A 13,118-nucleotide genomic window follows, 5' to 3' on the forward strand; every position below is an offset into this window, starting at 1 on the left:
AATGAGATGAACTTGGTCCAATGGACATTTAAAGTGTAAGAAAGGAAACCTCTTGAGCAGTGAGAGCTCTTAGGCACTGAAAGGCTCTTTGCTTGATATAGTTAAAAGATTACTAAAAAGTCTAGAAAAATAGATGCAAGCAGGAACACCGCTCTGCATGGGTTAGATGCCTCGGTGGAATTTTCCCATCTTGAAGTTCACAGGGCATTCGTTTATTGACTGGTGTATGGGAAGGATGTTTGCTTATGCAGACTGAGTAGATTTGAAACAGGAGAAAACAGCTGTAATGCAACCACAAGACATTGGCTTGTGCCTCAAACTAAAAGACCCTTCACAGTGAGCTCCTTCCTGGATGCCAAGCCTAGGTGACTGCTTAGTAAGAGGTTACCTGTGAGTCCACAAAGGGTTGGAAGAGCCTATCCAGGAGGCATGTGCAAGAGAGAGGACACCTGCTTAGGTCATTTCTTTGCCATTGATTCTCTACCATGTCTTGTTTTGGCCTCACAGGATGAGTTTGGGAAACGTTCTCTCCTTTCTTTGGGAAGAGTCTGCAAAGACTGGGTGCTGATTTTAATGTTTGGTACAATTCAGTGGTTAAGCTATCTGGGCCTGGAATTGTCTCTGTGTGACTTTTAAAATTACTAAATCTTTTTCCTTGTTATTGCCAATTTTCTTTTAAACCTGCTTTTACGTAGGACACAAAATGATAAGGATATTATCTCTTAAGCCCATTTTAAATTACTAATTCTCTATTTTCCCTTGTTATTTCTAGCTGCATTTCAATGCAGCTTTTAGGCAGAATCACAAGTGATAAGAATATCATCTCTTAAGTCCAGTTAAGTTCAAGAAGGAAACTAGGCACAGTGGTGTACGCCTGTAATCCCAGCAGCTTGGGAGGCTAAGGCAGGAGGATCATGAGTTCAAAGACAGCCTCGGCAACTTATTGAGGCCCTATGCAACTTAGTGAGATCCTTATTCTGTCTCAAAATATAAAAAGGGCTGAGAAGTGGCTCAGTGGTTAAGCATACCTGGATTCAATTCTCAGCACCACCCCCCCCAACAAAAAAAATTCAAGAGGAAAATATATGTCATCAACGTTTGGAAGATTCAGATAAACATCTACCAAAATTATATCTCTATTCTTAATTCTGCTGTCTAGCTTCAACACAGATAAACATTTCATCACCTCTCGTGGTTTTGTGAAATTATGAACAAGAAATTTCAGTCCTTTCTACATAAGATTTATTTACAAACAATCTTAACTGACACTTGATTCAAGGTCCTATGATTATTAACTGAAGTTTATACATTGCTCAAGATAATATACAGATATGTGTACCTACCTACCTGTCTTTCAACCTATCTACAAAAGTAACAGTTGTCTCAGAATCTGTCAGGAAGGCAGGAGTAGAGAAAACATGGGAACAGAATTCTAGAGTCTCAGTTCTGATGTCAGCTCCAACTTACACAAGAGACTTTAATCTTTTTTCTCCCACTGATAAAACTAGGTTAAGCATGATGATCAACAGGATTCCTTCTGGTGTAAAATATACAACGACTTATTCTACAACAATGCCATTCCCATTGCTACTAACTCAGAGTGATCAAAATGAAAAGATTTTTGTTATGTACATGTACTAACACACACACACCCACATTCACACCCACACGTCATTCTTACAGAACCAACCAACCACTTTCACAAAATCTTAAAAGAGAAAAAAGAGCAAGAGGAAGTCTGTGGTTAAATAATATAATTCCAACAACTCATAAAGTCCTAAGCCTGCTATGAAACAGTTGTTGCTTATTTTCTTTGTGTGTGTGTGTGTGTGTGTGTGTGTGTGTGTGTGTATATATATATATATATATATATATATATATATATATATATATATATATATAATATTTTCCATTTCACAATGCTCACTTTTTAAAAGCACTATTTCATGTGAGGCATCTAATAAGAAGGTCACTTTTCAGAAATCATGAGCCTATCAGAGAAACTGAATGGTATTTCATCAGTTGCCTCGACTGGCACATTACTTCTACTGAAGTGGCAGGAATAATGATGGGTATGATAATTTGAAATAAATTCATTAGGAGTCTGGCTGCAATGACACCTGTCTGATGGTATAACACTGTTTGAATTACTAAGATATGAATGGTAGACACCATGGAATGAGTCCTGAGATGAATGATAGTGCCCTGCTCCCCCCAAGGTGGATGTGGAGCTATGGAAAGGCCCATCAGACATAAGACGTGTAGGAAGGCAAGTCTTTCTTCCCAGACTTCGGTGCATGTCTAATTTAGCAATGAGAGGCTTCCCGAAGTTCACTTCCTGCTTCTCCTCCACAGTGTCTTCCAGTCCTGAGTACTGATAAGACAAACATACTGTGAAGATTAGATGTTCCTGAAAAGGAAAAGAAACGAGGTTTACCATTTTATCAATGTTAAAAATATCAATCTTAAGATGTAATTCCCATACATAGAACAAAAAGCCATTCAGCCCTCTATCCCAGGTTCCAATTCTCAAGGCATCCTCTCCCTCTCCCCTAAATCAAAAAAGGCTGGCAATTAGCCATCTCCTTTTCCTTCCTTCAATACTGAACTGAACAAGATAATGGGCTAAACCTTTAAGAGATGACTTTAGCTAATACATAGTTATACGGCTATGAAAAAGTTAAAAACTCAACTTTTCTAAGGATATGACTTTATTAGAAAGTTTAACCATGTAGAGCTAGCTTCTCATTATCAAATCAACTAGAAATTTAAAAAAAGATTAAAGAGAAATTCCATACTAATTTGCTGTATATTCTGTGGAAAGTCATAGAACAAGGAAATGATGATTCAAAAATGCTAAGATATTTAAAAGTAGAATATGCTGCATTTTCCTAACTTCTCAAGAGTATGGATGATAAACACATATACTCTCACATGAAAGTCCTCAAGCCACTACCGGAGAAAGAATATAAGGACACTGAGAGGACCCACTGTAGATCAGTTATCTCAACTTCAATTTAATAACCAATAAAGCAGCATATGTATGGATTTTGCCAACAGACTTTTCAGTTTCAAATAATTTTTCATTAGTAGCTATAATTAGGAAAAGCAATAACCTTTAATTTTTGCAGTGAACTGAGTCTTGGATACAGGCAATGCTTGGGAAGATCCTTTGATACTAAATAGCTGCCAGTTTCTTCAGTAGTTCCTTTATTTGCATCTTTTGGATCAATATCCAGGTCCTGTGGGGGGGGTGAATCAATGAATGTTATTGATGAAATCAATCAGTCACACACTGTCTATGGTATAACATCTTGACAGGTATTGCTCTCATGAATTTGACATAAGTAGTGATTCCTTACCCAGGATTAAAGAAGCAATGAAAACCACATTCTATGATTACAATAGAATTGTAAATTCTGTACTAATATATTTAAAAAGTAAAGTTAGCTCTGAAAGGGTAGTGCTAACTTTACTTCTCTTTGAAATACTTATTATCCTACTCAAGTTTCTTTTTCAGTAGAGAGAACCCCATTAGTAATTAGCTCCTGAATTCTTTCTCGTTATGATCATATGTTTAGAATATTTAAGAAGAATAAACGAATAAGCTAAAGTCAGCCCTTCCCTTTTTATTTTTTTAGAGTCAACCACTGGTGAAGGATACTGCCCTTCTGCTTTTCTAGAGGGACGCCCCAGCAACACTGGGTGGCCTAATCTGAGCAGTGCTGCTATCACTGGAGGCCGGCTGAAACTAACTGAGCGATTCCGTACTAAATCATTTGCTGTCACATGAAGCAGTGGGTTCCATGAAGTCTCTATAAATAATAAAAAAAATAAATAAAGCACATATTTTTGAGCTTACTTCTCAGTTTGTCATACCTATGTAGAAAGAGGGGTACTATTTATTAGATTCTTTTGATCAATAAAAAATAAATACTAGAAATAAATGTTTGGAAAGAATAGAATTAGATTTCTATTCTTCCAATATATGACCATAACTTTACAAGAAAGTTTTATGTGTTATAATAACACAATGGAAACAATAGATTTTTTTAAAAGAAAATCCCCCCACTCTATATATGTACGTGTATGTATAAATAAAATATTTTGTTCTTCTACATTTGACATCCTATTTAAGGACTGAGAAAGGCATCCTTCCTGAGTGAACTTTAGACATTTTAAAATTAGACAAACTTAAGGTATTTTGGCAAAATTAATAAATATCATGATCAATGTTTCTAAACTACAAAGAAGTAACACTTATATAAATATATCTCCCTTATATTTACCATCAACTTTTAAGTTTTTAAAAGTTTAGAAGTTTTTTTTTTTTTTTTTTTTGTGTGTGTGTGTGTGTGTGTGCATGCACGCTGAGTACTGAACCTAAGTCCTCCTCACATGTGCTAGGCAAGTGCTCTACCAACTGAGCTACATCTCCAGCTCAAAAGTTCAGTTCTTTAACATCACAATACCCCTTTTATTTTTCTTCCCAGAACTAGGATTTGAAATCAGGGGTACTCCACCACAGACACACATCCCAAGCCCTTTTTTATTTTTTGAAACATTGTCTCATCTTGCTAAGCTGCCAAGGATGTTCTTGAACTTGTGATCATACTAGCCTCCTGCCTCAGCCTTTTGAATTGCTGGGATTATAGGTAAGTATCACCAAGCCCAGCTAATATCACTGATTTTATTTTATTTATTTTTTTTTCACTTTTACTTCAAAATTTTATTAACAGGTTAAAATACAGAAAATAATAAATTAGTAAAGCCTATGTATGTTTCCAAACATTTGATTGACTAGGATTCTGATTTTTCTATTGGGAAGATTGTATAAATCTCAGATATCCCAGAAGAAAGACCTAAATTTTTTTTTTAATTAATTTTTATTGTAGGTTGTTCAAAACATTACATAGTTCTTGATATATCATATTTCACACTTTGATTCAAGTGGGATATGAACTCCCATTTTTACCCCATATACAGATTGCAGAATCACTTCAGTTGCACAACCATTGATTTACATATTGCCATTCTGGAGTCTGTTGTATTCTGCTGCCTTTCCTATCCTCTACTATCCCCCCTCCCCCCTCCCCTCCCCTCTTCTCTCTCTACCCCCTCTACTGTAATTCATTTCTCCCCCTTATATTTTCCCTCCTTTCCCCTCACTTCCTCTTGTATGTAATTTTGTATACCCCTGAGGGTCTCCTTCCATTTACATGCAATTTCCCTTCTCTCTCCCTTTCCCTCCCACCTCTCATCCCTGTTTAATGTTAATCTTCTTCTCATGCTCTTCTTCCCTACTCTGTTCTTAGTTACTCTCCTTATATCAAAGAAGACATTTGGCATTTGTTTTTAAGGGATTGGCTAGCTTCACTTAGCATAATCTGCTCTAATGCCATCCATTCCCCTCCAAATTCTATGATTTTGTCATTTCTTAATGCAGAGTAATACTCCATTGTGTATAAATGCCACATTTTTTTTAATCCATTCGTCTATTGAAGGGCATCTAGGTTGGTTCCACATTCTTGCTATTGTGAATTGTGCTGCTATGAACATGGATATAGCAGTGTCCCTATAGTGTGCTCTTTTTAGGTCTTTAGGGAATAGACCGAGTAGTGGAATAGCTGGATCAAATGGTGGTTCCATTCCGAGCTTTCCAAGAAATCTCCATACTGCTTTCCAAATTGGCCGCACCAATTTGCAGTCCCACCAGCAATGTACAAGAGTACCCTTTTCCCCACATCCTCGCCAGCACTTGTTGCTGTTTGACTTCCTAATGGCTGCCAATCTTACTGGAGTGAGATGGTATCTTAGGGTGGTTTTGATTTGCATTTCTCTGACTGCTAGAGATGGTGAGCATTTTTTCATATACTTGTTGATTGATTGTATGTCCTCCTCTGAGAAATTTCTGTTCAGGTCCTTGGCCCATTTGTTGATTGGGTTATTCGTTATCTCATTGTCTAATTTTTTTAGTTCTTTGTATATTCTGGATATTAGGGCTCTGTCTGAAGTGTGAGGAGTAAAGATTTGTTCCCAGGACGTAGGCTCCCTATTTACCTCTCTTATTGTTTCTTTTGCTGAGAAAAAACTTTTTAGTTTGAGTAAGTCCCATTTGTTGATTCTAGTTATTAACTGTTGTGCTATGGGTGTCCTATTGAGGAATTTGGAGCCCGACCCCACAGTATGTAGATCATAGCCAACTTTTTCTTCTATCAGACGCCATGTCTCTGATTTGATATCCAGTTCCTTGATCCACTTTGAGTTAACTTTTGTGCATGGTGAGAGAAAGGGATTCAATTTCATTTTGTTGCATATGGATTTCCAGTTTTCCCAACACCATTTGTTGAAGATGCTATCCTTCTTCCATTTCATGCTTTTAGCCCCTTTATCAAATATAAGATAGTTGTAGTTTTGTGGATTGGTTTCTGTGTCCTCTATTCTGTACCATTGGTCCACCTGCCTGTTTTGGTACCAGTACCATGCTGTTTTTGTTACTATTGCTCTGTAGTATAGTTTGAAGTCTGGTATAGCTATACCGCCTGATTCACATTTCCTGCTTAGAATTGTTTTTGCTATTCTGGGTCTTTTATTTTTCCATATGAATTTCATGATTGCTTTCTCTATTTCTACAAGAAATGCCGTTGGGATTTTGATTGGCATTGCATTAAACCTATAGAGAACTTTTGGTAATATCGCCATTTTGATGATGTTACTTCTACCTATCCATGAACAGGGTATATTTTTCCATCTTCTAAGATCTTCTTCTATTTCTCTCTTTAGGGTTCTGTAGTTTTCATTGTATAAGTCTTTAACCTCTTTTGTTAGGTTGATTCCCAAGTATTTTATTTTCTTTGAGGATATTGTGAATGGGGTGGTTGTCCTCATTTCCATTTCAGAGGATTTGTTGCTGATATACAGGAATGCCTTTGATTTATGCGTGTTGATTTTATAGCCTGCCACTTTGCTGAATTCATTTATTAGCTCTAATAGTTTCTTTGTAGACCCTTTTGGGTCTGCTAGGTATAGAATCATGTCATCTGCAAATAGTGATAATTTGAGTTCTTCTTTTCCTATTTTTATGCCTTGAATTTCTTTCGTCTGTCTAATTGCTCTGGCCAGTGATTCGAGAACTATGTTGAACAGAAGTGGTGAGAGAGGGCATCCCTGTCTTGTTCCAGATTTTAGAGGGAATGCCTTCAGTTTTTCTCCATTCAGAATGATGCTAGCCTGAGGCTTAGCATAGATTGCTTTTACAATGTTGAGGTATGTTCCTGTTATCCCTAGTTTTTCTAGAGTTTTGAACATAAAGGGATGCTGTACTTTGTCGAATGCTTTTTCCGCATCTATCGAGATGACCATATGGTTCTTATTTTTAAGCCTGTTGATGTGGTGAATAACATTTATTGATTTCCGTATATTGAACCAACCTTGCATCCCAGGGATAAATCCTACCTGATCATGGTGCACAATTTTTTTGATATGTTTTTGTATCCGGTTCGCCAGAAGTTTATTGAGGATTTTTGCATCTAGGTTCATTAGAGATATTGGTCTGTAGTTTTCTTTCTTTGAAGTGTCTTTGTCTGGTTTAGGAATCAGGGTGATGTTGGCCTCATAGAATGAATTTGGAAGTTCTCCCTCTTTTTCTATTTCCTGAAATAGCTTGAAAAGTATTGGTGTTAATTCCTCTTTAAAGGTTTTGAAAAACTCTGCTGTATACCCATCCGGTCCTGGGCTTTTCTTAGTTGGTAGTCTTTTGATGGTATCTTCTATTTCCTCAATTGATATTGGTCTGTTTAGGTTGTCAATATCCTCCTGACTCAATCTGGGCAAATCATATGACTTAAGAAATTTATCGATGCCTTCACTATCTTCTATTTTATTGGAGTATAAGGATTCAAAATAATTTCTGATAATCTTCTGTATTTCTGAAGTGTCTGTTGTGATATTGCCTTTTTCATCCCGTATGCTGGTAATTTGAGTTCTCTCTCTTCTTCTCTTTGTTAGCGTGGCTAAGGGTCTGTCGATTTTATTTATTTATTCAAAGAACCAACTTTTAGTTTTGTCAATTTTTTCAATTGTTTCTTTCGTTTCGATTTCATTAATTTCAGCTCTGATTTTAATTATTTCTTGTCTTCTACTTCTTTTGCTGTTGTTTTGCTCTTCTTTTTCTAGGATTTTGAGTTGAAGTATTAGATCATTTATTTGTTGGTTTTTTCTTTTTTTAAGGAATGAACTCCAAGCAATAAATTTTCCTCTTAGAACTGCTTTCAATGTGTCCCATAGATTCCGATATGTTGTGTCTGTGTTTTCATTTATCTCTAAGAATTTTTTAATTTCCTCCTTGATGTCTTCTATAACCCATTGATCATTCAGTAACCTATTGTTCATTCTCCAAGTGATGCATGATTTTTCCTTACTTCTTTTATCGTTGATTTTCACTTTCATTGCATTATGATCAGATAATATGCATGGTATTATCTCTACTCCTTTATATTGTCTAAGAGTTGCCCTGTGACATAATATATGATCTATTTTTGAGAAGGATCCATGTGCTGCTGAGAAAAAAGTGTAACTGCTTGATGTTGGGTGGTATATTCTATATATGTCAATTAAGTCTAGGTTATTAATTGTGTTATTGAGCTCTATAGTTTCCTTATTCAACTTTTGTTTGGAAGATCTGTCCAGTGGTGAGAGAGGTGTGTTGAAGTCTCCCATGATTATTGTATGGTGGTCTATTAGACTCTTGAACTTGAGAAGAGTTTGTTTGATGAACATAGCTGCACCATTGTTTGGGGCATATATATTTATGATTGTTATGTCTTGTTGGTGTATGGTTCCCTTGAGAAGTATGTAGTGTCCCTCTTCATCCCTTTTGATTAACTTTGGCTTGAAATCTATTTTATTTGAAATGAGTATGGACACTCCTGCTTGTTTCCGAAGTCCATATGAGTGATATGATTTTTCCCAACCTTTCACCTTCAGTCTATGTATGTCTTTTCCTATCAAATGCGTCTCCTGAAGGCAGCATATTGTTGGGTCTTGTTTAGTGATCCATTCTGCTAGCCTGAGTCTCTTAATTGGTGAGTTTAAGCCATTAACATTAAGAGTTATTATTGAGATATGGGTTGTTCTTCCAGCCATATTTGTTTATTTATGTTACTAAACATGGTTTGTTTTCCTCTTTGATTATTCCCCCTCACCTTTACTGTACTACCTCCCGCTGTTGGTTTTCATTGATATTTTCCATTTCCTCTTCCTGTAATATTTTGCCAAGGATGTTTTGAAGAGATGGTTTTCTAGCTGCAAATTCTTTTAACTTTTGTTTATCATGGAAGGTTTTAATTTCATCTTCCATCCTGAAGCTTAATTTCGCGGGATACACAATTCTTGGTTGGAACCCCTTTTCTTTCAGTGTTTGAAATATGTTATTCCAGGATCTTCTAGCTTTCAGAGTCTGTGTTGAAAGATCAGCTGTTATCCTGATTGGTTTACCCCTAAATGTAATCTGCTTCCTTTCTCTTGTAGCTTTTAAAATTCTCTCCTTATTCTGTATGTTGGGCATCTTCATTATAATGTGTCTAGGTGTGGATCTCTTATGATTTTGCACATTTGGCGTCCTGTAGGCTTCTAGGATTTGGGATTCTGTCTCATTCTTCAAGTCTGGGAAGTTTTCTCGTATTATTTCGTTGAATAGATTGCTCATTCCTTTGGTTTGGACCTCAATACCTTCCTGTATCCCCATGACCCTTAAGTTGGGTCTCTTTATGTTATCCCATATTTCTTGAATGTTCTGCTCATGGTTTCTTAACAGCTTTGCTGAGCTGTCTATGTTCTCCTCCAGTTGAAATACTTTGTCTTCATTGTCTGATGTTCTATCTTCTAAGTGTTCTACTCTGCTGGTAGTATTCTCAATTGAGTTTTTAAGTTGGTTTATTGTTTCCTGCATTTCCAGGATTTCTGTTTGTTTGTTTTTTATAACCTCTATCTTCCTGTATAATTGATCTTTTGCTTCTTGGATTTGTTTATGTAATTTATTGTCGAAGTGGTCGAAGTGGTCTTTCATTGTCTGATTTTGCTGTCTAATGTCTTCCTTGAGACTCCAGATCATCTGAAGCATGTATATCCTGAATTCTTTATCTGACATTCCATCTGCTGCAGATATTACCTCTTCTAAAGTTGAGTTGACCTGCATTGCTTGTGGTCCTTTCTTTCCTTGTCTTTTCATACTGATCGCGTTTCTTTCTGCTTGGTGAAACTGTTGTGTTATTGATTTTTCCCCCTATATATTTATATTGCTCTTGTATAGCTGCAAAGTCTCCCTCGCAGGCTTTGGCGGTGGCTCTGCCCCTCCTCCAATTGAGGCAATGTGCCTTCCACGCCAGGAGGCCGCTGTACCTGTACTTTCGATGGGCCTGTTCTTCCGATAGTCACAGGTCCACCTACCTTGCAGGCGTGAGCAGCGGCTTTGCCCCTCCACTGGCCACTAGGCCTGTTCTGTCTGTCGGTTGCAGATCTGTCTACCTAAAAGGCGCTGGTGGCGGCTCTGCCCCTCCCCCGACCGGGGCGATGTATCTGGCGGGCCACTGGGCCTGTTTTGTCGGTGGTCACGGTTCCGCCTACCTTGCACACGCGTGGAGCAGCTGTTTCATTAGTGCCTGGGCACACTCTCCTTGTTTGCCTCCCTCAGGCCCTAAGTTTGTAGAGCTTGGGGCTGAGAACCCCCAGCAAATTTGCTTACCTTCTGGTAGCCACGCCCCCGTATCTGGTGCAAGAGACCTCAGTTGTCAGCACTGGTGGGAGCTGTAGCTGGGAGACCCGCGCCGCGCGGCTCCCGCCGGCTCCTGCGTCAGCACCGCCTCAGCTCCTGCCGGTTCCCGTGCCGCTGCCGCGGTTCCTGCCAGCTCTGGCCGGCTCCCTCGCCGCTCCTGCTAATTTAGAATCCGCTGGGAAGGAATCTCTTTGGCCGATCTTTGGTGACTTCCCCTCTCTGCTATGGCGGGCCCCTGGCTCCTTGCAGGAGTGACCGAAGGGAGAGGTGGAACTGGCTTGTCTCTGGTCTGACACAATCTCTGGTTTTAGATCCCAGTTCGCTAATTCATAGAGGCTTGGTTAGATTTCCTTCCCATCCTCTCAAGGGGGGGAGCCCTTTCCCGGGTGGGCAGGGCTGTTAGCAGAGCCGGAAGGGCACGTGCCTTCTGTCGGGCCAGGCGGGGACCCTTCTGGCTGCGCTGGGCCGCCGGGGGTGCCCACAGAGCCAGGCAGATGGCGCCCGCGTGGCTAAGAGCCGGGCGGGGTGACCCTTCGCAGAGCGGGCGGGCCGCCAGGAGTGCCGGGATGGTGGGAGCTGTCTGCCGGCCGGGCAGGGACCCTTCTCGACGAGCAGGGCCGCTGGGGGCGCTTGTAAAGCCAGGCGGCTGCAGCCTAGTGGCTAAGAACCAGGCGGGCGGGGTGGCTGTTTGCAGAGCAAGAGCGGAATGGCGGGAGCTGTCGGCCGGCAGGGCGGGGACCCTTCTCGCCGAGCAGGGCCGCCGGGGGCGCTTGTAAAGCCAGGTGGCTGCAGCCACGTGGCTAAGACCCAGGCGGGTGGGGTGGCTGTTTGCAGGGCAAGAGAGGGGCCGCCAAGGTAGCCGGGATGGTGGAAACTGTCTGTCGGCCGGGCAGGGACCCTTCTCGACGAGCAGGGCCGCCGGGGGCGCTTGTAAAGCCGGGCTGCTGCAGCCTCGTGGCTAAGAACCAGGCGGGCGGGGTGGCTGTTTGCAGAGCAAGAGTGGGATGGCTGGAGCTGTCTGCCGGCCTGGCGGGGACCCTTCTCGCCGAGCAGGGCCGCCGGGGGTACTTGTAAAGCTGGGTGGCTGCAGCCGCGTGGCTAAGAACCAGGCGGGCGGGGTGGCTGTTTGCAGAACAAGAGTAGAATGGCGGGAGCTGTCTGCCGGCCGGGCGGGGACCCTTCTCGCCGAGCAGGGCCGCCGGGGGCCGCTTGTAAAGCCGGGTGACTGCAGCCGCGTGGCTAAGAATCAGCCGGGTGGGGTGGCTGTTCGCCGAGCGAGAGCAGGGCCGCCAGGGTAGCCGGGATGGCGGGAGCTGTCTGCTGGCCGGGCGGGGACCCTTCTGCCGCGCTGCTCTGGGCCGCCTGCCGCTTGCAGAAGCGGCGGGTGGCCGCGGGATTGGACTCTGAGCCCGCGCTGCCGGTCAAGTTTCAATTGTCTGGGGCAAACTGTCACGTCTAATAAACTTACTAATTCTCGGCAGGTCTCCTTTCAACGGAATTTTGCTAGAAGATCCTCAGTAGGTAGAATGTAGCTGTTTTAATTGGTGTTTCTGATCCCGTTAATGTGGAGATATTGAAAGTGCAGCTTCCTCGCAGGCCGCCATGTTGGATCCCCTCGACCTTTTGGGTCCCCTTCTTCCTCCGGGAGAAGTCTTTTCTGCTGCCCTTTAATAAATTTCTAATTTCTACTCTGACCTTGCCTCGGCGTGTGCTTTCTGGTGTTATTCTTCAACATTGGGGAAGCAAGAACTCGTCACTGGTCAACAGCGGTTTCAATGGTTTCAGAGGTCTTAGTTCATTGATGGTCAACTCCAATTCTCAGAGCCTAGGGTAAGGCAGGACATCATGGCAGAGGAGTGTGGCAGAGAAAAGAATATCACTGATTTTAAATAAAAAATAAAAATAAAAAAGGAGAGACTTACAAGTGGGAAATCAGTAACATTTGCATCACACATTATTATCTCAGGTGGTTTGTGGACTATACTTGTATAGATTATCATGACGTTGGAAAACTCAGCTGCAAATCCTAATTGAATCTGAAAACCACATTGAAATTTAAGACACATACTTTCTGGAAGTTCTGAAAAAGAACAATAGGGACAACTTACAAAGAGTGCTTGGTAAATTTTCTGATAAAATAGCTAGTATTCTGTATAGGATAAAATACAATTAGAGACTTTTCTTTTGCTTAAAAAATGTTATATAACCAATATTATTTAAACACATATTTTTTCTGGCTAAACATATCAAATCTTTTATTATAATTCTTGCCCATCTGCATATATACTTTACTTAGTGGTAATCAAGAGTATATGCACAATGATAGATATATTTTCACTGATGTCTC

The 13,118-nt window shown here is 40.7% G+C and overlaps 1 pseudogene; it reads right to left on the reverse strand.

Moving 5' to 3' along the window:
- Window positions 1-1,969: 1,969 nt before the first annotated feature.
- The window catches only part of LOC143388555 (mucosa-associated lymphoid tissue lymphoma translocation protein 1-like), a 74,589-nt pseudogene continuing 63,440 nt past the window's right edge, over window positions 1,970-13,118 (reverse strand).

This window comes from Callospermophilus lateralis, unplaced genomic scaffold (assembly GCF_048772815.1).
Source record: "Callospermophilus lateralis isolate mCalLat2 unplaced genomic scaffold, mCalLat2.hap1 Scaffold_194, whole genome shotgun sequence".
NCBI classification, from domain to species: Eukaryota; Metazoa; Chordata; class Mammalia; order Rodentia; family Sciuridae; genus Callospermophilus; species Callospermophilus lateralis.